The 24485-nt window shown below is 47.0% G+C and overlaps 1 protein-coding gene across 1 annotated transcript in view; it reads left to right on the top strand.

The window, feature by feature from the left end:
• LOC144799542 (cold-inducible RNA-binding protein B-like) overlaps positions 1-2739 on the top strand; it is a 30413-nt gene extending 27674 nt beyond the window's left edge. The window contains exon 6 of the mRNA XM_078670907.1: positions 1779-2739. The gene's annotated coding sequence lies outside the window, so the exon portion shown is untranslated. The remainder of the gene's footprint in view (positions 1-1778) is intronic.
• The last annotated feature ends 21746 nt before the right edge of the window (positions 2740-24485 follow it).

The following is a 24485-nucleotide window of genomic DNA, read 5'->3' as shown; positions in this document are numbered from 1 at the left end:
CCCTGGAGCGAATTGAGAGAGCCCCCGTGCTGGACATAGACCTGATCAGTGTAGGCAGGGCCCTTCTGGGGGGGAATCAGGGGGCCCTATTTGTGGATGCAATGCCTTCCTGTAGTGTCTTGTGTTTTCTTCCGACACTGCTGTCACTCCTGTTCTGGTGTTCAATAAACTCCATTCATCCCTTTGTTCCCAAGTTGTATCTTTTAAAGCGTATTGAATCTCTTTTAATCTGCAAATATGATCATCATTCAAGTAACTGGATGACTCCCATAATCAAAAGTTTTTTTTTTCTTTTTTCCAAAGCCCCTTAAGTAATAACGATTGGACCACAAACGGGAGGGGGATGGACCTGTCTTGGTGACTATTAGAGTAAAGCAAAGGCCCTTCCACCAGCAACACTTGTTGTCCCACTGACCTATTCCATTGGAAGTTAGTGCATGATACCAAGTGCATATTGTGGGTATTCTGCTCTAAACCTCACCAGGAATTAATGCTATTCACGCGCTGTACAGAGGACACATCGCGGCCTTTCTTCTCTATACCTTATTAGAAGGGTACTGGTGCCCCGTGCAGTGAACACCTTCATGGATGTTGGTGCTGCACACAAACTGGTACAGTGGGCCTCCAGCTCCTACCTTGTCCCCTACTTGAACTAAAAACGATTTGGTTTTGGGGCACTTCACAACCGGAGTACTGTAGGTCTTTCCTGCACCGTACTCGGTGTGAATGGTTTTGGTGCTATGCACAACCCACATACTGTGTGCTTTCCACCTTCCTCTAACTAGAAGTGAAACCTTCTAACCCTTAGTGCACCCTAAAATATGCATACTAAAGCCATACCATAGATAAATGCTATTGGTGGGCCCGAAAACCTGCACAGTCTTGACTTTCTGCCCTGCAGCTTACAAGCATTAAACGCTAATGGGGTATTGCTTCAGGGTACAACCTGCATGCTGTAGTTATTGCCCTACACCTTACTGGAAGTGAGTGCTATGTACTGGTGCACTGTGCAGTGCACAGTAGGCCTTTTGCTTTACACTTTACCACGATTGAATGCTAATGGATAGTGGTTCACTTAGCCTGGCTCATAGAGGGCCATGCGCATAACCTAGAGTGAATGCTGGTGAACAGACGGTGCACTGTGGGCCTTCTGTCCTATGCTTTACGTGAAGCCGTTGATACTCATGCACTGTGAATGAGGGCACTATGAGCCTTCTGCCGTACGCCTTACTAGGGGTGAATGCCATTGGATATTGGTGCACCGTACAGCCAGTGCACGGAGCTTTCGGACCTACGCCTTACTAGGAGTGAATGATATTGGTGCACCATACAGCCAGTGCACGGAGCTTTCTGACCTACGCCTTACTTGAAGCAAATTATATCGGAGAATGGTGCGCTGTACAACCAGAGCACTGGTGGCCTATTGCCCCTCCCCTTACTAGGAGTGAATGATACTGGTGCACCTCTCTGCCAGTGCACTGGGGGCCTTCTACTCTTGCCTTACTAGGAGTGAATGCTATTGGATATTGGTGCAGCCAACACCTAATGCCCTGTGGGCCTTCTGCCCAACACCCTAATAGGAGTGAATGCTATTGGACAATAATACACCGTACAGCCCTCTGTTTTACACCTTAATAAGAGTGAATGCTGTTAAATAGTGCTGCGCTGCAAAGCTTTCCCACAGGGGTATTCTACCCGACGACATATTGGGACTGAATGCTTGACCGATCTGTTTTCTCAAGTGCCTTTACAATATGTTGCCTGCTTCTTGTCCTCAGCTCACCTCACGTGTTACAGTCCTTCTCGACTCAAGATCATCCTTCCACTGGCCGAATTGAGAAAGATTCTTGGAGCAGCGCCGAGTAGTCCACCTGAATACTTTGAACGTGGTTGTGTGAAGCCTTGTAGAACAGGCTGGCCTCTAGTTTCAATGTGGCCTGTTCGCAGTAGGTAGCGTTCAACTTTGTTTATTGCTGAACACTTAATCGTTTCCCAGAATCATTGTGTCCTATTACTTTTCAGTGCTTTTTATAACCATGCTTTAGTGTACCAAGGCAGGAGGGAGTCCTGCGTGCTTATACTTAAGAAAGGACAACCTACTGTTATATGGCGCCTGGGGACATTGTCGACATTGCTAAGTTAGCATGAGCTTCGCTGCCATGATGCTGTTTTTGCTCACTTTACTACATGACTTTGTTTTTGCAAGACTCTGTTCGTGCCTTTCACATGAGAACGGGCTACTTTTGCGTTCTCTGCTGCGTGCCTGGAGTTTAGTCTGAACACGATGTGCAAGGTCGACCAACAATGCCCCTTGTTATTCTGTTCCTGTCAGTCCCTAGCACCTAGACAAAACATGCTACACACAGGGGCAGTATTGAAGACTTGTGCTTTGATATTATGTTGATGCATGTTGTTTTAACTCACTTGGAGAAAGCTGTTCCATGGGGAAGAGCCCTGCTGTTCCTATGATGTAAACGCTACATCCAGGCTTCAAGGTATGGGGTCTGCTGTCAAAGCCCATAGATTGTCCTTCATATAAAATAAACTTCTTCTAGTCAAGGGGAGGGTGGTTAGGCCTAAATGCCCTAGTTTCCACAGTCTTTATAAAATGACTTCTCCCTCTGTATTCTATGGAATTGTAACAATGCTACCTGTGCTGAGTTTATGCATTTTGCTGCTAGTAGTGGCTCATATACTGTATCGTAGAGCACGATAGTTAAAATAAACATTTTGAACTATTTCAGTGACTATGCCTATTCTCATTGTGGCCAAGTACGAGTGATTGAGCGAAAGAGTATGTCTTGCTCCAGCGATTCCTGAAAGAGTCGGCAGTGTTGTGTTCTGAGTTGTCTAATCATTTGTACCTCTGTGATATTTGTCGGAGAACGAAGGAGACACTATAGCTAGTCGGTTTGGGAACCCCTCAACTGCATGCTGATCAACTGCCGATCTGCTTCCTGCCATGCTACGGAAATCGCTGAGACCATCCTCAGTGAAAGCATTGACATCGCATTTCTGATGGAAACATGGCTCAATGACCAATCCACACCTATCCTGAACCTGCTCGCACCCCCAGGTTACACCATCCTCCTAAAAGACTGGCTTATTAAAATTGGTGGGGGCCTCGCCATAATTTATAAAGATGAACTTCTATTCACACCTGTCCCTCACCCGGACCTGACTACTTTCGGATATCTGAGTGCTGAACTCATTGTACAGGGCGCACCCCCCCCCCCCCATTCGTTTACACAATATTCACCATCCTCCTGGCGACCCCCTCTCCTTTTTCGAAGAATTATCTGATCTTCTTATCCAATCAGCTGCCTCCTACTCTAGGAACCTTTTCCTGGGAGACTTCAACCTCCACTGGAACAAAACTGATGACCCCGCGATCAATCTTATTAATGACCTACTTGACATCTGTAACTTGAAGCAACTTTGCAATTCTCCAACCCATGACAAAGGTGCCACCCTTGATGCTGTCATCACCAGCAAGGACCTGGCAGTTCTCTCCAACATTCTCCCCATCGACTGGTCCGATCACCACCTCATCCTCTTCACGATCAACAGCTCCATGCCCCCGCTCCATCTCCAATACAACCAAACAAATGAAACTAACCCGAAACCTCCACCTTATCCCGCGGACGAGCTGGAGACTAAAATTAAAGCCCTCCTATGTCCTACTCCTCTCCCCACAACACTAATGACCTTACGGAACATTACAACAATTCCATTGCTGAGGTCCTTGACCAAATCGCCCCAGCCAAACTCAAACCACTAAAAAGTAAACCATCCAAATCTTGGTTCAATGCCGACCTTAGAGAGGCTAGCCCTCAGACAGACCCAACGCACTTGGAGGCAACAGCCCTCCCCCTCTAATCTCACCCTCCTCAGAGTTGCTAGGGCCAGCTATAAAACACATATCTTTAATGAAAAAGCATTCTTCTTCCGTTCACAACTTGACCGTGCAAAAAAACGACTGAGAGATCTATTTAACATTGTTAAAAACCAAACTACTTCAGCCTCCCCTAATCTTCCGGCTTCAGTTGAAAGATGTGAGTAAATCGCTAGCTAGAGATCCGATCCCGGCCCATCTAGTTCAAGACCTAAAACACACCATCGCCCCATACTGGACCTCCATCATCCACTCCTCCCTTACCACCGGCAGTGTTCCTTTATCTCTCCAACTTGGCCAAATTACCCCCATCATGAAAAACGCATCAGCTGACCCAAATGACTTAAATAACCTACGCCCTATCTCCAACCTCCCTTTCTTATCTAAGGCACTAGAAAAATGCTCCCTGCACCAGCTGGACAATCAAATCAACTCATTCAACCTTTTAGATGCTTCCCAATCTGGTTTCCGAAAGGGATGTAGCACTGAAACAGCCATGCTTAACATCACTTTTTTTTTATTTCAAATCATTTTTATTGAAGTGATAAACAAAGAAAAGACATAACAATAATTCTTCCTTACAGACATTATCAGGTCAATTATTGATGGACAATACAGAAGAAAAGCAAGGTGACAGCAATAAAAAAAAAAAAAAAACAACTCAGCTTGCATCTTTGTGTTACAGATACATACATACACAACACTTAGTAGGTAGAGGTATCAGCATGGACTCTAGTAAGTACAGCAGATGTGTTTCTCAGTATCACAGGACAAGTAACAGAATTACTTGTGACTCATTAAGGTGGTTCATAGTGAAATGATGATGCATCTAGCGATGTCCATAGTTTCCTATTAGACGGTTTCCATGTAGCTGCCTGCAGCGCTGGGTTATTGGCACCTCTCAGGAATGACAGCCATTCCTGCCAAATTTTGAAGTTTACCTCATTCGCACTTTTCCACTTGCATAGTACTACCTTACATGCCAGTGTCAACATTAAGTCCAAAAGCAGGCGGTCCTGGTCATTTAGCAGCTGTGGGTCCAAAGCCCCCAAAATAACATAAGCAAAGTCCTTTACAGGTCTTATTCGGAATACGTGGTGAATGCATTCAAATATTTTCCCCCAGTATATGCTTAAAGAAGGACAGTTGAATAGCATGTGTGCGAGATCTCCCGTCCCTGAGTGGCAGTTCCAGCATGCAGGCGAATCCCTTAATTTACACTTGAAGAGCCTATCCGGAGTCCAAAATGCCCTATTTAGCAGCATGTACTTTGTTTGGAATAGAATGGGTGAGACTTTTTGGGTAAGAGCCGTCTTATGAATCAAGGCCCAGTCAAAGTGTATGCCTGTTAAATTCGGTTCAGCTTCCCACTTCAGTTCCACCTTCCTATGAGTTTTCCTGGGTAAGGGCAATAATAGTTTGTACACCCTAGAGACAAAGTGGCCCGCACATATGAGACGCGGGATATGAGTCATTAGCCATGGCGTATAGGGAGAGAAATTGCGTGCAGTTAGTATTGCTTTAATTTTAAGGAAATCATAGAAGTCCATTGGAGTAAGGTCGTGCTTCTGCTGCAAGGTTGAGAACGGGAGTGGTGTCCTCCCATCGTATAGATCCCCCACCAAATTAATACCCTTTGTGGACCATGAGTCCCAAGAGAGTGTACTGCCTTTGTGTTTGAGATATGGATTTCTCCATAGGGACATGAAGGACGACTTAGCGAAGGTCAACTTGGTTTTGTGTGTCTGGTCGAGTCTAAGCAAAGCTCGCCTAGTATTTAACATTATGTATTTGGAATGTGGTAGGTGCGATAGGTCCATAGTGAGTAGGGTTTCAAGAGGGGCATGGTTCACCAAAGCTTCCTCTATGGTAATCCAGACTGGCGTGTAGTGTGGCGATTTCGTCAACCATTGAGCACCTTGTTTGCAAAGGAAGGCTGTCTGGTAGTTCCTGAATGAAGGCAGACCCAATCCTCCCCTGTCTTTAGCTAATTGCAGTTTTTTCAATGAAATCCTGGCCTTTTTACCTCGCCACAGGAAATTACCAAACAGTTGATCTACCCTAGTAACAAAGTTGTTCGAGAACGTCATTGGGAGCATGCTGGCCAGGTCATTAACCAACGGAGTAGACATCATTTTGAGTGTCTCCGCTCTGCCCCACCAGGAGAGGAATTTTGGTGACCACCCTTCTAATAATGTAGATATCTTTTTAAGAGTCAGGTCCTCATTTATTTTCAGGGTGGTGATCAAATCTTTAGCGAAGTCTAAACCTAGGTACTTAAAACATTTGGGCTGCCATGTAAGACCGGAGTCCCCAATGATTCCTTTATCACCAATATTGTTCAGAAGCTTGACCTCTGTTTTGTCCTTATTAAGTCTGTAGCCAGATACTCTGGAAAACTCCTCAATGTCAGTCATTAGCGCAGGTATAGCCTCTTCAGCTCTCTCAGACATAACCAGTACATCATCTGCGTACGCAGTCAGTTTGACTGTGCAATCCCCAAATGGAATGCCAACGATTTTGGGATCTTCCCTTATATGGTATAGGAAGGGCTCGATTGCCAGTAAGAAAAGTGAGGGGGACAGGGGACATCCTTGCCTCGTTCCCTGCTTTAGACAGAAGGCAGAAGAGAAAGAACCGCCAGCTCTGACCCTCGCTGAGGGGCAACAGTACAGGGACATTACTAGTCTTATAAAAGTTTCCCCTAAATTAAATTTGTGAAGGACTGCTTTGAGGAAGGACCAATCAACCTTGTCGAATGCTTTCTCAGCATCTAATGTTATAGCCGCTGCGGAGGTGCCTAGTAATTTTGCTTTTTCTAGAACATGTGCCAGAATCCTCGTGTTGTCACTGGACAACCTGTTTTTAAGAAAGCCTGCTTGAGAAGGATGGACTAACTGAGGAAGGACCTTCTGGAGGCGGGCGGACAATATCATAGCCAGGATCTTGCAGTCTATATTGATCAATGAAATCGGTCTATAGTTTTTTGGGAGCGATGGGTCCTTCCCGTCTTTGGGGAGAACTGCAATTATTGCTTCAGCTAATGTGCCTTGACCTCTCCTGAGTTATTTATCTCATTAAATAGATGTAGAAGGGGTTCTACTAGTAGGGAGGGGAAGGTTTTGTAAAATTTAGCCGTGAAGCCATCCGGGCCTGGCGCTTTTACTGATTTCAGATTTTTAATCACATTCCTTATTTCTAAAGCACTAATCGGGGCATTAAGACTCACTTGATCTGCAGCAGAGAGACGTGGAAGATCACATTCGTCTAAGTAACTCTTGATCTTGTCCTCCTCCACCTCTTTGTTCTTTGCATAAAGGTCTTCATAGAAATCTTTGAACACCTCCGTTATTTTGCCTGGATCCGAGTGTGATGATCCTAAGGCGTCTTTAATGACATTGATCAAATTTTGTTTGGGCTTTAAACTTCAAGTATGAGGCTAGACTCTTGCCAGCTTTATTAGATTCACAGATCTTAAATCTCCTTGTTTTGTCAAGCCAAACTCCCGCCCTCTCACTGACTAGCTTATTATATTCGTATTTTTTATTAGCCAAGGCGTGTAGAGACATATCATCTCTATCTTTCAAATGTTTATTCTCTAGGTTAGCAATTTCACTCTCTAAAGACTCCAGATTCGCATTATAATTTTTATTCATTGCTGACCTGATTTTAACGCACACCCCCCTTATAGTACTTTTCAATGCTTCCCATCTAGTAAGGTCAGACGTGTCCCCCATCTTGTTGTCCTGCAGGTAGGAGGAGATTGCAGCTTGTATTGTGGCCCTATGTTGGTCATTGTTCAAGACCTCATCATTTAGGCGCCAAGACGTTTGACGAGAGGAGGGTTTGGTGTTGGATATGGATAAGGAGATGCAAGAGTGGTCAGACATTACTCGGGGCTCTATAGTAGTAGAATCTACTCTGGGAACTCCGTTCTGTGTTATGAGAATATAATCTATCCTAGAGTATGAGTCGTGTGGTGCGGAGTAAAAAGTGTAATCTCTCCCTGTGGGATTTTGAAGCCTCCATGCATCTACTAAGTGGAAGCGTTGACACAGATTAAGAAAGGCTTTATGCGACTTGTTTATTTTGAAGGGACAGTGGGAATCTCTGTCCAATATTACATCCATTGGGAGATTGAAGTCCCCGGCCAATACGTGAACAGCATTATCCGGGATATTTTCAATGTGCTTATTCAGATTCTCCCAGAATTTTAGGTCGCTAGCATTCGGAGCAAATACATTCGTGACATAAAACTCTGTATTGTCCCTACTTAGTTTAGCCGTGACCCATCTCCCATCATCACTCGCTTCGAAGGACAACAGTTCTACCTTAGATTTCCTTGCCACAAGTATCAGGACACCATTCTTTTTGCTCACAGCCTCTGCTCCCACAACCTCATTATAGAACTTATTTCTCAGGTGGTAAAATTGCTTACTTTCCAATTTCGTCTCTTGAAGTAAAACAATATCACCTCTCAATCTCCGCACATAGTCTAAAACCTTTTGTCTCTTAATAGGTTGATTCAGCCCTTTAACGTTGAGGGATAATATCTTCAGTTTGTCCACATTGCATACTCCCAACGGAGTACTAATTGTACTATGTGACATCGTTAAATCCTCCCTTCATCATGCTCATAAATAGCTCACATGGTAACGACATATCTCCAAGATCTAAAAAGGCCCGTGTGTACTGTGATATGACAGTAGAGCCTCCGATCCTCCCCACCACCAAGCATTAAGACAATAAGGAATATGCAAGCACAAAGAAGCAAAAGCAAAAAACACAGAACACAAATCCCAACCCCTAACCCCCTCAACCCCCCACCCATCCCACCCCACCTGTATATAGTAGGCATGGTGACTGAAGAGAGATAACTATGCAACCTCCCCGTGCGTAAACTTCAGATAATTTTGGAACAAGTAAATTTTCACAATATAACAGTTGTTCACTGCTAACTAAGGTACCTTTGGGAAAGCATATTATCGGGACATTATCGGAACCAACAATTATAAGCCCCCTGAATACACAGTGAACATGAAATGAGATTATCAAAATATCCGCTGGGCCTAGGGCACATCTACGACGACAACAACAACAATAACACCAACTGTCTTAGCCCTTCAAAATACCAACTGGTAAGCATTACAACTTGTAATCAGGTGTACACTACCTAACATTCGTTATACTAATAGGCGATAATAAGGACATATTCAATGTCTGTTAACACAAAACGTGATTACACACCACGATGAAAAACCACTCATAAGTGGGAGAACTTTAAGCAGAGTTCAGTATTATCGATACCCCTTCAAGCTAAGGGAAGGGGACACAAATGAAAGCTGTGTGGAAAACGACAGTTAGGATCAGTCACTTATAGCCTGAGGCCGAACCCTGATCTCCTGCACCTTCAGGTTTGCTCGTTTCCATTTCCAGATCTTCAGGACCATCCAACATGCGCTTCAATTACAGGGGATCCGAGAAAATGTGTGGAGAACCTTGGATAATCACACGATACTTTGCAGGACCCATGAAACCATATTGAAAGCCCCTTTTCCTCAACAGTGGACGGAGTGCCAAGAAAGCTTTCCTTACATCTACCGTCTCTTTACTAAAATCCTGCGAGATGTAGTTTTTAGCAGATTTCCACAGGATATGGTTGTTCTTCCGCACGAAGTCTAGAATTTGTTCAACATGTTGGTAGCGTAGTGGCTTGCATACAATAGCTCTAGGGCCTTTTTGATTCTTATTGATCCTGCCCGGTACTCTGTGCGCCCTATCAAACTCTAACGGGTGATGAAAGGTCAAGTTAGTAGCTTGGCTGAACCAGGACTCCAAGAAGGCCACGCAGGTCCCATGTTGATCTTCCGAACCTTCCGGAACCCCAAAAATACGTAGATTCCCCCTTCGGTTCCTGTCCTCCAATTCCGCGAGTTTACGAGTCGTTTGATCTGCAGATATACATAGGCGCTTGATGATTTCACATGACTTGACCTCCATGTCCTCGAGTTTGCTGATCCTTGACTCTGCTTCCAGCAGTTTTGCGTTGGTTTCGCGGTTATCCTGCCTGATCGCCGCCACTTCTTCTTTGGTCGCCTTCGCTAGATCCCTTACTTCGTCTAATCTGCTAAGTATCAGATCGATCGGATCAGGGTTGCTTTTCCCTCCTTTGTTGGGCGAATTCGGATTCGACTGGTCATATTTGAGCCTCTTCAAGCTTTTCATAAGTTCTTTATTTTCTGCCATGGTTGATTATGGCGCAGACTTCCTAACTGGTACAGACGACCTTATGGAGATCACTTAATTACCGGATATCCTGATCTTTATCTAGCCCGACACCTATAACCATAAAAGGATCCTCTCAGGTCACCCAGGGAGCAATATCGTAGCCGTACTGATCGTTTTACTTCTTGACCTTATTCACGCTCCGTGAGAAAGTGTGCACATGTCAGATAGGGCAGGAAGACTTCATCACCATTATAATCGCCATCTTAGCCATCATCGCCATTCTTTGGTTCGCCAGTTGTATGTAGTGATTTGCGCGGGCTGCTTTGCGCAGGTTGGGCTAAACGTAAATCCAGATGCTGCTTACGTCCCCTATAGGAATCTGAGCGGGCTACTGGCGTACTTAATTTTGCATGCGTGTGGCAGGCGCTAGCCCCAGAACTTAGATTCAGGCATTCCTTATTATAGGCATTCACTGGTATTCACTGGGATTCACTGAGATTGCCTTTGCAGCCACATGGGATGGTACATTGCTCATTGCTCATTGCTCATTCGCTGGCCTTAACAACTCAAAATAGCACCCCATAGCCATTCAAACAGCACATATACCCTGAAGTGAGCAAGACACAGCGTTCATGGATTTTTCCCCTGAATCACTCCTGTTTTGGGTCCATGTCACTGTTTTCCTTCCAAACTCATATGCCTTACAAATATTCAATGTTCCTCAAAACTCTTCGAAAGCCCACATGTCGCGGTCATTCCCGAACCGAAAGGGGATTAATTTCCTTTCCTTCCCCTCTTGATGAGCGCCAATGATACCAGCGCCTGAGCCGTTGACTCGCTATTAGACAAGGGGAGTTGCTGTGTGAAGCAACGAAGCCGCCATCTTGTGTACGTGCGAGCAGCGTGTACGTTACTGAACTGAAAGCGGGTACATTACTCACGCGACCCTATGAAGTCGTTCTTGACTCGGTCTTTTCACCGTAGTCCTCAGCGGAATGCCATAGTCCGTGCAAGGACCTCATATGTCACCCGCCGACGCCTGGGTGATCGTGCTGTCTGCCTTCAACTCTGGTCCGCCTCAGACACCGGCGCGTATTCTTTTCAGAGCCGCCAAAACGCCACTTTCCTCTCACGGAATTCGTCGGGCGCACCCGCTATCTGCTCCTCTCATGCTCCGGTTGCCGATTCTCTGATTTTCGGCCGTTTCAGAGTGGTTATACTTGTTCCCCGCCTGGTTGATGGCCTCCGCACGGGTGGAGAGATTCACAGTGCCGCCATCTCTCTCGGCGTCCAAACCACGCCCCCATGCTTAACATCACTGACGACATCCATCGCTCCCTTGACAAAGGAGAAGCCTCCCCTCTCATTCTTCTTGACCTCGCTATGGCCTTTGATACTGTTAACCATAATGCCCTACTCAACATACTCAAAGGCCGTTTTGGCTTTGACTGAACTGTTCTTAAGTGGTTCACTTCCTTCTTCCAGCATAGAACACAACAAATTAAAATAAGCAATTGCCTCTCCAAACCTTTACCTGTCACCATGGGCGTCCCCCAGGGCTCCATTCTCTCTCTCACCCTATTCAACCTCTTCATGGAACCCCTCACCCTCATCCTCAAAGAAGCGAAAATCGGTTATCACCTCTTTGCCGACGACACCCAACTTTACTATAGGATCAAATCCCATGCTGACATCCTTCATCTCAATGATACCTTGACTAAGATTCAACTATGGTTCCCTCAAAACCACCTCAAACTCAACCCAAAAAAACTGAAATCATTATTTTCGCTCAACCCGCTCTCCATTCATCACTGGGTCTCAGACATCAAAGCCCTCAACAGCACTCTCTCCTTCTCTAACTCGGTCAAATCCCTCAACATCAGCATTGATCAGAACCTCAGTCTCACCCCCCACATAAAAAACTCGACCAAATGTGCTCTCTTCATACTACAGCACCTCAAAACAATCAAACCCTTCATACCAACCGATGACTTTAAATCGGTGGTGCAATCATTGGTCCTATCAAGAATTGACTATGGTAATGCCACTCTCGCTGCAACTCCCAAAGTCCACCTTGCCCCTATCAAATCCGTTCTCAACCTTGCTGCCAGGCTTATCACTGGCTGCAAATGATTTGACCGCATCTCCCCCGTCCTCAAGGACCTCAAAGGGCTCCCGATTGAAGGCAGAACCACCTATAAAACTGCTTGCATCACCCACAAAGCCCTCCACCAAAACACCCCATCCTACCTTACCGAAAAACTCCACAAAGCGGGCTGCACCAGATCACTGAGGGGCACTAACGCTCTTATCCTTGTCCCTCCTGTACTAAAAAAGAAAACTACACAAGCTCGCTCTTTCTCCGGTAATGCACCTTCTATCTGGAATGCTCTACCTAAAGAGCTATGCTGCAACCCCTCCTACCCCTGCTTCAAAAAAGAGCTCCTGCTACTCCTTCTAAACAAATACTGGGGCTCCTAACTACTTGAACACTGGCCTTCAACTCCCTCTCTGCCGTACACAGTTCCATCCCTCCATATTCACTCCTACTCTATTATCTTCAATCTGATGTTTAACCTTGTTCTTCCATGCTTTGCTCCATCTTATGTATGCTACACATGTGTAAATTGTTTATCTTATGATTTCAAATGTACCTATGCTATATTCCTACTGATGCTGTTATATGGCTTGTAAAGCACTCTGACACCCCTGGGTCCAGCCAGCGCTATATAAAACCTTTAAAATAAATAAAATAAATAAATAAATAAATAATGTGGTAGGTTGGTACACCCCTATTCACTGAGGTCCTGTTTTCCTGCGCTTAGTTCTGTGTATGTGCAGAATCCTTGCAACACTACTTGGTATATCTAAACAGATTTTTATTTTTCAATGCTCATTTTTGTCTTAAAATGGCCACCCCGAAGCGTTTATAAAAATGTAAATTGTTTTACTTTTAAATCGGTGTATATTTTCAAATTGTATTGGAAGTGATCAAAGGAACCTGTACTTTTTTATTTTATTTTTTTTTAAAAGAAATGCTTAATTTTCTGAAGCCCTATTAAAATAAGTTTCAAATGAATTCTGTTCAACGCCTTTGTTGCATATCACCTACAAGGTTTTTCAATGAAGATGAGGGGAGTTCTGGAGCGCACCCTGTTACCACCGTACGGTAATATATTTCAACAAGACGCTGGCTGGTAGGCTTAAGGGCAGCAACATTGGTATCATTTGTTGCTCTGCCTCACCAGCTTTTTGGACTTCAGCATGTGATTTCTTTGGGGGTGGTGACACAGTGTGCACCACTGGGACGCGCCAGGAGTACCTACAACCACCGTGAGGGGAACGGTGCCACGCTGCTGATTATTACTGCCTCCTGTTCTCTGCCTGCCCTGCCCCGCTTGCCGGTCCCCCGCTGTTTCTACTGCCGAGCCGGGAGCCGGAGGAGAGCGGAAACTACATCCCCCAGGGTGCCCTGCTGGTCGCTGGTTTCAAGCGTCAGCAGAGGGCGCCGAAGGCCCTTAAAGGACGCATAGCCCTCCCGCATCGCGTGATGCACCAGGAGTACCTACAACCACCGTGAGGGGAACGGTGCGACGCTGCTGATTATTACTGCCTCCTGTTCTCTGCCTGCCCTGCCCTTCCCCGCTTGCCGGTCCCCCGCTGTTTCTACTGCTGAGAGGGGAGCCGGAGGAGAGCGGAAACTACATCCCCCCAGGGTGCCCTGCTGGTCGCTGGTTTCAAGCGTCAGCAGAGGGCGCCGAAGGCCCTTAAAGGACGCATAGCCCTCCCGCATCGCGGGACGCGCCAGGAGTACCTACAACCACCGTGAGGGGAACGGTGCGACGCTGCTGATTATTACTGCCTCCTGGTCTCTGCCTGCCCTGCCCCGGTTGCCGGTCCCCTGCTGTTTCCACTCCCGAGAGGGGAGCTGGAGGAGAGCGGAAACTACATCCCTCAGGGTGCCCTGCTGGTCGCTGGTTTCAAGCGTCAGCAGAGGGCACCGAAGGCCCTTAAAGGACGCATAGCCCTTCTGCATCGCGGGGCGCGCTTGTCATAGCCTGACAGAGACTGGACTGGGCCATCTCTCTGACATCTGGCCATATAAAGGAACTGGACTTTTGGTAAGAGCCCGCTAATAGGAACAGCTGTAATTCCTTTACTAATTGTGTATCCTTCTCCTGTATCTCGCCAATTAACTGTGTGGTTTGTACTCAATTGTAATTAAGGGAACAATCATGAGTAAGCGTAAGGGAGTGCCAGGCACTTTAGACGCCTTTTTTCAAAGGGCAGAATCCCTCTTAAATCATGAGATCCAAATTGCTGAAAAAAGACTGTCTCTAGAGCCTACTTCTGCACGCAGCGATTCATCGCGCCTTTCAGGGTCCCCGTTAATTCCATCACGGCCCTCAGGGTCTCTGGTAATCCCACCGCAGATAGCCTCAGATGTTGTGGAAGAAGGTGTCTCTTTCCCTGATTGTATTGACTTATCTGTCTCCATTGAATCAAACGATAAATCTAGTTCACATATAGAGACCAGATCAAGGAATACAAATCGATCAATGGGGAAAAAAATAGATGCCAAAAACTCCAAAAAAACATCGGTGTCTAGGAAACCCAGGACTAGGGTGGCTGGGGGCACAGCGCTAAGAGGGAAAACAGTAAGCTGTACAGAATCAAACAGCTCCTGTAAAAAATATGGCTACGCAGACAGAGTGGAGAAGTGTGGCTCACTGGTTAGAGGAGGCAGACCTGGAAGCAGGGTTCAATTCCCGGCTCGGCGGGGTCTTGAGTACTAAAATGTCCATGGACTCGACAATTCTCGCTCCGGTGCCTACTCGATTCACGGGTTCACACTCTGCGACTCTGGGCAATAGCTTGCTTAATCTCCACAACGGCCCCTTGCGGTGGGATGCCTGGCTTTCACCTTGCGGATACCCTGCCGGGGTTATCTCACAGGGGAATACCAGGACGGGTTCCCTAAGCAAGCGCTTAGAAACCGCTTGGTGATTTGCGCTATATAAATTCCTGTACAGTCTTACAATAATGAATGTTACCCCGCTTCTGTTGATTACAAAAAGGATATTAAGTGTATTTTAAAGAGATCACTAGATTCTGCCTGGGAAGGAATCCTAATTGATTTAGCACTTCATATTGGTGAGGCCCTAAAACCACTAGAAGAGAAGTTGGCCCTTTTCGAAAATGCAATAGGCCAATGGAGCACCAGTAGTTCTGCTGTGGGGGATAGATCTAATGAGAAAGGAAATTACCAAAGACTAAGTAAACATGTAGAGTACCGGCACATTCCCCTTGAACCCATGATAACTGTCTGTCGAGACCAGGCAGAGAGTAACCCCAGCATAAAAAACAAACCTCCGTTTGTAACTAGAGAAACATACACGGCTTTTAAGCCAGGGGGCACCACACTAGTTCATGAGATAACAGATTGTGCCACGCGAGCAAAAATGGAAAACCACACATTTACAGCCCAAAATGCACTGATCTAATCCCTAACGAGGAGGTTCTCTTCCAGAGGATCCTCATCAATAGTCATAAGCATTAGAATATTCCCGCCCATGTGCGGGACCCCGGAAACACTATATTATATGTGCCCCACATATATATACTCATATATATATAAATACATATATATATATAACATGCAATAGCAGCCAATAAAAACAGAGCTGAAATATGCTGTGTAGAATTTCCACCATACATGTAATAATAATAAGCATTAGAAACATGAGAAACAACACAAAGTTTGTTTTAGAAACTGTTTTAATGCTCAGAAAGCAGTAGAAATTCTTATAACTCACTGGAAGCATAGAAAGCTCCCAGGCTTCATTGCAAACACACAGTCTAAAAAGACTGAAAAGCTAACCTGTAGCTACATAGCAATAAACTGACACCGTGCCTTTAAGGCACTCATGACCCCCAGTATCCCATCATGCCTCAGGGGTGACAGTTAGGTCAGTTGTTCTTTCCGGCTCCTTCAGAGAAGGACCCTGGTTACACAGCTCCACTGATTTTCTGTTTTTTGACAGAAAAACTCTTCACTTTTGACAATTTTTTGTTCTTACTCGACATTTAACATCTAGTCAAGTAAGATACTGTCTTTTTCAGTCAATTTGGGGAGCATTTTCTCCTGAAAATGCCTTCACTCTTTGACAAATGCCCTTCTTGTGGCAACAAGAAGGCCAAGTCAGACAACCACGACGTCTGTATCCTGTGTCTGCCTGAGGAACATGATCCAGGCACCTGTCCTCATTGTGAACACCTGTCAGGAAGAACTTTAAAAGACAGGGAGAGGATTCGCATTTATGGCCTAGCTCATAGGTCATCAAGAGGAAGATCTCCGGTGAGGAAGGGCTCCAAGAAGACTCATTCATCTTCCAGAAAGAAGTCTTCATACCCCTCACCCTCAGCGTCGGGCTCGGCGCTGAGAAAAGAACCACCGGTGGATCATTCATCGTCTAAACTACGGTCGGCGGCGGGCTCGCCGTCGAAGAGAAGACCAGGTACGTCGACGACGTCGAAGGATCCAGTTCCATCGTCGAAATCCCTTCCGTCGGCGTCAACCGGGCGACGTCCGACGTCGAGGAAGGGAACTCCGCCGCCGTCAACCGGGCGACGGTCGGAGTCGAGATCCAGGACCCCTCCGCCGTCGTCAACCAGGCGACGACCGGCGTCGAGGGAGGTCACCCCTCCGCCGTCGTCATCCAGACGTCGACCGGCGTCGAGAAGTGTGACTCCGCCGTCGTCGAAGAAGCGACGTTCGGCGTCGAGGACCAAGACCCCTCCGCCGTTGACAGGGAAGAGTCGATCGGCGTCGAGGATGCAGTCTCCGTCGGTGTCTCGTCAGCTCTCGGCGTCGAGGGTGTCCAATACCCCTTCACCGTCGTCGCACAGACATTCGACGTCGAGGCAGAAATCTCCGTCGACGGCTGATCATCACTGTTCGACGTCGAGAGAAAGACCTCCGTCGACGATTAGACATCGCCACTCGACGTCGAGGCAGGGTGCTTCGTCGACGACAGGACATCGTCGTTCGACGTCGAGACTTCCGTCGACGACTGGGCATCGTCGTTCGACGTCGAGGGAGAGGGCTCCGTCGACGGCCGGTACTCACCGTTCGACGTCGAGACGTGGAGCTCCGTTGGCGGCTGCTCATCGCCGCTCGACGTCGAGAGACCATACATCCTCGCAAACCAGATTGTTTGATCCGCCGACTCCCCGAAAGCACTCGACCACGAGGGAAGATCGCTCGGCGTCGAGATGTTCAGATGTGGTGATGGTAACGGAGTCAGCTTCCCGTCATTCCACCTCAAGGTCCTCTGGCTCCTCAACTACTTCTTCGAAGTCCAGAAGCCCAGTACGCAAGTCACCTGAGCGTCGGACGGACCCTTGGGCGGATAAAGTCAGACTTTCACCTAGATGGTATAGGTCTTTGGATCATTGGAGAGATTCTGGGGCTGCAAAACGTATGCAGGACTACGCCAGCTCGCAGCACAGGTCTCCTCTTCAGGATCTAGTGGAGGAGATGGACAAGCATAGCCCTCCCAGGCGCAAATCTCCGGTGAGAGCACCAACTAGATCTCCCAGAAAGACCCGATCTCCCAGAAAAGACCCAGAGGAGCGGGTCAGGTCTCGCTCTCCTAGACGAGAAGTGCGTCCGAAACGATCCGAAGAGAGGAGGCACAGTGTCCACCGTAGACGTCGACGAACTCCGTCTACTTCCTCTACCTCTTCTACCAGGTCTTCCAAGAGGGACTACTCCCCTACGTTGACGGACAGTCCTACGTCCCGATCCTCCCCAGTGGATGACAGTGGCACGTATCTGGACGTCTTGCAAAGAGGAGCTCAGAAGCTGAACATTGAAATGTCTGTCCCTCAGGTTACCACGACAGTCATTTTTGAGACTTTACACAAAAAGGCGATCACCCGTCCTCTACTGCCATTAGTTCCGGGGATTATAGATCCTGTCAAGGAGGTATTCCTAACTCCGGCGGCTATCAGAGCGGTGCCAGCCCGCATCCAAAAGAAATACAAACCGGTTTTTGTAAGATCGGACCCGCCAGCAGACTCTGTTATTGTGGCGGCGGCGAGGAAGACACACGCAGTGGCAGGTTCTTCTTCTGTCCCCCCAGACAAGGACAGCAAGACGCAAGACTCCTGGGGTCGCAAAGTTTGCAACTCAGCTGCGTCGACTCTTAAGGTTTCTAGTGCGGCTGCACTTCTGGGTCGGTACGACAGAGCCTTATGGGACTCTATGGAAAGGTTCAAAGCCAAGCTGCCAAAAGAAGACCAGCAGGACTTTGAAGAGACCGTGACTGAAGGATGGCTGGTGGCGAATCAGATGATAAGCACGGCTGCGGATGGTGCTGTCCTGTCGGCGCATTCCTATTCTCATGGGGTTTGTGCCAGGAGATCGGCATGGTTGCGCTTGACAGGCCTGAAGCCGGATGCTCAACATCGCATCCTTAATCTCCCCTTTTCGGGTTCCGCTCTTTTCGGTGAGCATGCGGACGAAGAAATGACCCGCATGAAGACGGAACTGGACACAGTGAAAGCGGTGGGCTTGGAAAAGAAGAAAGAGTTCAAGCGTCGTTTCAAGCCCAACAGGGGGAGAGGGGCTCAACAGAGGGTTCAAACCCCTCAATGGTCCCAAAGTAAAGCACAAGGAAAACCCCAGTTTCGAGGTAAACCTGGCAGAGGTAGAGGAGGTCATCAACAATCCTCTACCACTACAAGAGGAGGAAAAGCCTGATCAGTGGCTTCCTCTGGCGCCGTTGCCCACTCCAGTGGGAGGAAGTGCTTCACAACACCTGGCAGAGTGGGTCAGCATCACCAAGGATCAGTGGGTGCTGAATATACTGCGCAATGGATACAGACTACGTTTCCTTGCTCCTCCAAAGAACATACCTCCAAAGAGCGCTTCCCCTCACCAACTAAGCTTGCTCCGAAGAGAGGTAACAGTCCTACTACAAAAGCGAGCGATAGAGGAGGTTCCTCTCGCTCAAAGAGGAAAGGGAGTTTACTCCAGGTACTTTCTTGTCCCCAAAAAAGATCAGGAGGACAAGTTCAGACCAATACTCGATCTACGACTTCTAAACAAGATCATTATCAGAGAAAAGTTCCGCATGCTGGCTCTTCACCAAATATGCCCACATCTTCAAGTCGGAGATTGGATGTGTTCGGTGGACTTGCAAGATGCGTACTTTCACATCCCAATTGCACAACAACATTGCAAGTACTTGAGGTTTGTCGTAGGGAACAAACACTTTCAGTACACGGTGCTACCCTTCGGTCTCAAGTCCGCACCACGAGTCTTCACCAAATGCATGGCGGTGGTGGCGGCTTTTCTGCACAAGAAGGGACTCTTCCTATACCCATACTTGGACGACTGGCTCCTAAAAGGTCCGTCTCCAGTGCGGGTAAAGCACGATCTACATCTGTGTCTTCTCCAATTGCACAAGCTCGGTCTCCATGTGAATCTGGAGAAGTCAGTCCAGCGGCCTACACAGTCAATTCACTACCTAGGCTCCGTTCTGGACACAAAAGTGGGAAAAGCGTTTCCTTCGGAGGAGAGACTTTTTTCCCTGAACCAGAAATGTGGAATTCTGATAGACTCTCGGCTTCCAACAGCCCGACAAGTCGCATCCCTGCTGGGTTCCATGGCATCCTGCATCTTTCTCATCCCAAACGCAAGACTGAGAATGCGGCCTCTACAGCAGGCCCTGGAGGATCAATGGGACCAGGCGACAGGACTTTGGGAGGATCGCATCAAGCTCTCCCAAGCGACGAAAGACGCCATCAAATGGTGGACACGGAGAAAGAATCTGCTGGTGGGGGTTCGGTTTCACCAGCCTCTTCCAAACCAGTCGATAGTGACGGATGCCTCTCTACAAGGTTGGGGAGCGCATATGGGTCCGCTTCAGATTCAAGGCCTGTGGTCTGCGCAGGAGCAGAGATACCACATCAATATGCTGGAACTCAGAGCGGTATTCCTGGCTCTCAAAGCGTTTTTACCTGCGATAGAGTCCAACTCAGTCCTAGTTCAGACGGACAACACGACCACCATGTTCTATCTGAACAAACAAGGAGGCACAAAATCTCGCCCTCTGTCTCGAGAGGCTCAGGCAATCTGGCATTGGCTCCTCTCTCGAGGCCTCACGATAGTGGCGGTGCACCTGCCAGGCGAGTTGAACGTAAAAGCAGACGCACTCAGCAGGCACTTCGAAGATCAGCCAGACTGGGTGCTAAACGACGAGGTGGTGGAAGAGCTTTTTCGTTGCTGGGGTCGTCCAGCCATAGATTTGTTTGCAGACGACGAAAACTCCAAATGCCACGCCTTCGCGTCCAGGTTCCACCGGCCAGGGACTCAGGGGAATGCTCTGCTGATGGATTGGTCAGGGACGTTCGCTTACGCGTTTCCTCCCCTGGCTCTGATTCCGAGAGTAGTTTCCAAGCTCTGCAGGTCGAGCATGGAAATGATCCTGATAGCTCCGTATTGGCCGCGGCAGTGGTGGTACCCGGACCTTCTACATCTGTCTGTGTGTCCACACAGACGACTCCCTTGCAGGCCGGACCTGTTGAGCAAAATGAACGGGAGGATAATGCATCCCAACCTCCCATCATTGAACCTAACAGCATGGCTCCTGAGGTCCTGCAATATGGACATTTGAACTTGCCTCCTGAGTGCATGAACATTTTAAAGGAGGCTAAGAGACCTTCCACGAGAACGTCCTATGCGTTTAAGTGGAAGCGGTTTTTCCTATGGTGTAGGGATCATCACCTTGATCCGACTACAGGACAGGAGGACGTCAACTTGCCATACCTCCTTTCCCTAGCTACTGCTGGTTTGAAATACGCTTCTATTAGGGTGCATTTGTCAGCCATAGTAGCATACAGAAAATCTCCAGATCAGGTTTCTTTCTTTCAGGTTCCAGTGGTTAAGGACTTCCTCCAGGGGTTGAAGAAAGTGTATCCCCCTGTGCGAAATCCTTCTCCTCCATGGGAATTAAACCTGGTGCTATCCAGGTTAATGTCACCACCTTTTGAGCCCATCCACAAGGCCTCTTTGCAACATCTCTCTTGGAAGGCGGCCTTTTTGGTGGCGATTACCTCTGCTCGCAGAGTCAGCGAGATTCAAGCTCTCTGTGCGAAACAACCATACCCTATCTTTCATCACAATAGGGTAGTCCTAAGGGCTCATCCAGCTTTCCTACCTAAAGTCATCTCTGATTTTCATATAAATCAGTCCATTTCCCTCCCTTCATTTTTTCCAAATCCTACGACCCCAGCCGAGCGGTCACTTCACTCCTTAGATCTTAAAAGAGTGCTCAAGTTCTATTTGGAAATGACCAAAGGGATTAGGAAAACGGATCAACTGTTTGTGAACTATGGTTCAATGCGAACAGGTTTTCCAGCGGCCAAGAGGTCCATCGCGAGATGGATTGTCTCTTGCATTAAATTGGCTTATCAGCTTGCAGGCAAGCCTTTGTTGCAGTCACCCAAAGCGCATTCCACTAGAGGGAAGGCCGCTACAGTAGCCTTCTTGCACGACGTTCCAATGTCGGAGATATGCAAGGCTGCGACTTGGAAATCAGTTCATACCTTTACGAGACATTACTGTCTCGAGTCTGATTCCAGGGCCGATACTCAAGTAGGACAAGCCTCTTTGAGGAATCTATTTGGGTAGCCTACGGCCTGTACAAGCTTAGTGAATACTAGGCTTAATATGGTTTATTACTGTATTGTTACTCCTTTGCCCGCAGGGAGATGAGGTGAGGCTCGCTATTCTATTCTAATGCTTATGACTATTGATGAGGATCCCCTGGAAGAGAAGGATTAGTTACTTACCTGTAATCCTAGTTCTCTTCCAGGGGTATCCTCATCAAAGTCATAAGCAACCCTCCCGCCTCCCCGGGCAAAGGACATTCTTTAATAAGGAGATATGGTTAACCTATTTGTTATTGGGTTTATTTTCAGTCTCCGAAAAGAACAACTGACCTAACTGTCACCCCTGAGGCATGATGGGATACTGGGGGTCATGAGTGCCTTAAAGGCACGGTGTCAGTTTATTGCTATGTAGCTACAGGTTAGCTTTTCAGTCTTTTTAGACTGTGTGTTTGCAATGCAGCCTGGGAGCTTTCTATGCTTCCAGTGAGTTATAAGAATTTCTACTGCTTTCTGAGCATTAAAACAGTTTCTAAAACAAACTTTGTGTTGTTTCTCATGTTTCTAATGCTTATTATTATTACATGTATGGTGGAAATTCTACACAGCATATTTCAGCTCTGTTTTTATTGGCTGCTATTGCATGTTATATATATATATATGTATTTATATATATATGAGTATATATATGTGGGGCACATATAATATAGTGTTTCCGGGGTCCCGCACATGGGCGGGAATATTCTAATGCTTATGACTTTGATGAGGATACCCCTGGAAGAGAACTAGGATTACAGGTAAGTAACTAATCCTTCTCAGGCTTCCGCCAGAATCATGCCCATACACGCTAATCTTAACAGGGGTACCAGTGCTCAGGAGAGAGCAGAAGGAGAACTGGCAAAGCCTGAAAAATAAAGTAATTAATTGGGTGACAAAATTCAGGCAATTTAACCCAATAAGGGAGGCAGACATTTTGATGGTACGTAGGGTGGGTTGGGTAGGAGACTCCAAGAAGAACATCAGTGGAGATTGCGTAGTAGTACATTTTAGGCACCCACAACTACCAAGAGCAATCCTAGGTATAAAAGACATGACTGACCGGGGGTTCACAAGCATTAGTACCCTGCCTCTGGGATATTTTTATAGACCTAGGGAGAGTGGCTAGGCAACTAAACTCAACCAAATGGTGGAGCATAATAACTATTTCAAGGCCCTATCCACCCTCGATAATCAAGACTGACAGCTCAAGGTTTCACACACAAACCTAGAGCCCCCTATACCTAGTGAAAGGATTAAGGGTACAGATGGGTGTTCCATAGGGGGAAAACAAAAGGGGCTGGGTTGTCAACCAAGGGGACAGAAAGCTTCTACGGCCGAGAAGACTGCCGAGACAATAGCGGAAAATATAGATGATGTTCCTCGAGGGTATGACACTCAATCTATACTTTAACCAATCCTGACCTAAATCTAACTACTAAAATATCGGGAAATGAACTAGTATCCTCTAATGATCCCAAGAAGTTGCTAGACTTGCATATGGTATCCTGGAACATTGCAAGGCTAAATAGGAATCTGCCAAACCCTACCTGGCACGAATACATGGAGAAGTACGATGTTATCCTTTTGCAAGAGACCTGGCTCTTAGAGAGTCCTTATATGGTTGGGTATAAGACATACTGGATAGGGGCAATACCCTCGGTAAAAGGTAGACCGTCTGGAGGTCTGGTAATTTGGATACGTATTTCCTTAAAAATTGACATTGTTCCCCTGGATGCTTTTTCCAAAGATATATTGAGCCTAAAATTAAGGGCCAAGGATGGCGGGACTATATATATTTTTAATGTCTATAATAGACCTTGCCCTGCACACGGTGAGTCACTGGTAATCCGCCAGCTAGATCTTGCCCTTGAGTCCTTAGGACATAACCCCAAAATTGTAATAGGTGGCGATTTTAACTGCAACTTTGAGCCCGTAGTGGGATTTGGGGAGTTGTTGGAGACCCAAGATGAGGCATATCATATACCGGACCTGGCTAGCGAAAAGGAGGTCAAGTGCACGCTAGCGGTTACTCAACTTCTGGGACTAACACTGACACACGGTCTTAGGGCCTGTAATGGGCAACTTCCTTCTGACAGACCCAAAGACCACACGTTCTATAGAGGGGAGTCAAAAAGTCATATAGATTATATCCTGGTGTCATTAGGCTGCTGGTGTTATTTGCGCGACCTCAAAATAGATTTTAGAACAGAGAGTGACCATCTACCCCTGGGTCTGAAGATCTCTCCGGAAACCCTTCCCATAGTATTCCCGGGTGGAGCTGCTACTGGCAGTAGATATGATGAAATCATATTGAAGAGGAATAATTTATTTTATTTATTTATTTATTTAAGCTTGTATCGCGCACAGCTACCCACAATGGGTTTCCCGGCGCCAGGGAAAGACTGTAGAAGAAAGAGGAAGTGTCACCTTAACTTGAGGCCTCAGCCAACTATTGGTCACGCTTAGTAAAAAGCAGGGTCTTCAGAGCCTTACGGAAGCGGAGTAAGTTGGTCTCAGATTTTAATGCCAATGGGAGGGAGTTCCAGTATTTAGGACCCAGGGTCGAAAAGGAGCGGCCTCCCATTTTTGTCAGCTTCCATCTTGGTACTGTGAAATTACCAGTGTCCGATGACCTTAGTGAGCG

Source organism: Lissotriton helveticus, chromosome 12 (assembly GCF_964261635.1).
Source record: "Lissotriton helveticus chromosome 12, aLisHel1.1, whole genome shotgun sequence".
NCBI lineage: Eukaryota > Metazoa > Chordata > Amphibia > Caudata > Salamandridae > Lissotriton > Lissotriton helveticus.
This window is presented reverse-complemented; position numbering and strand designations above follow the sequence as displayed.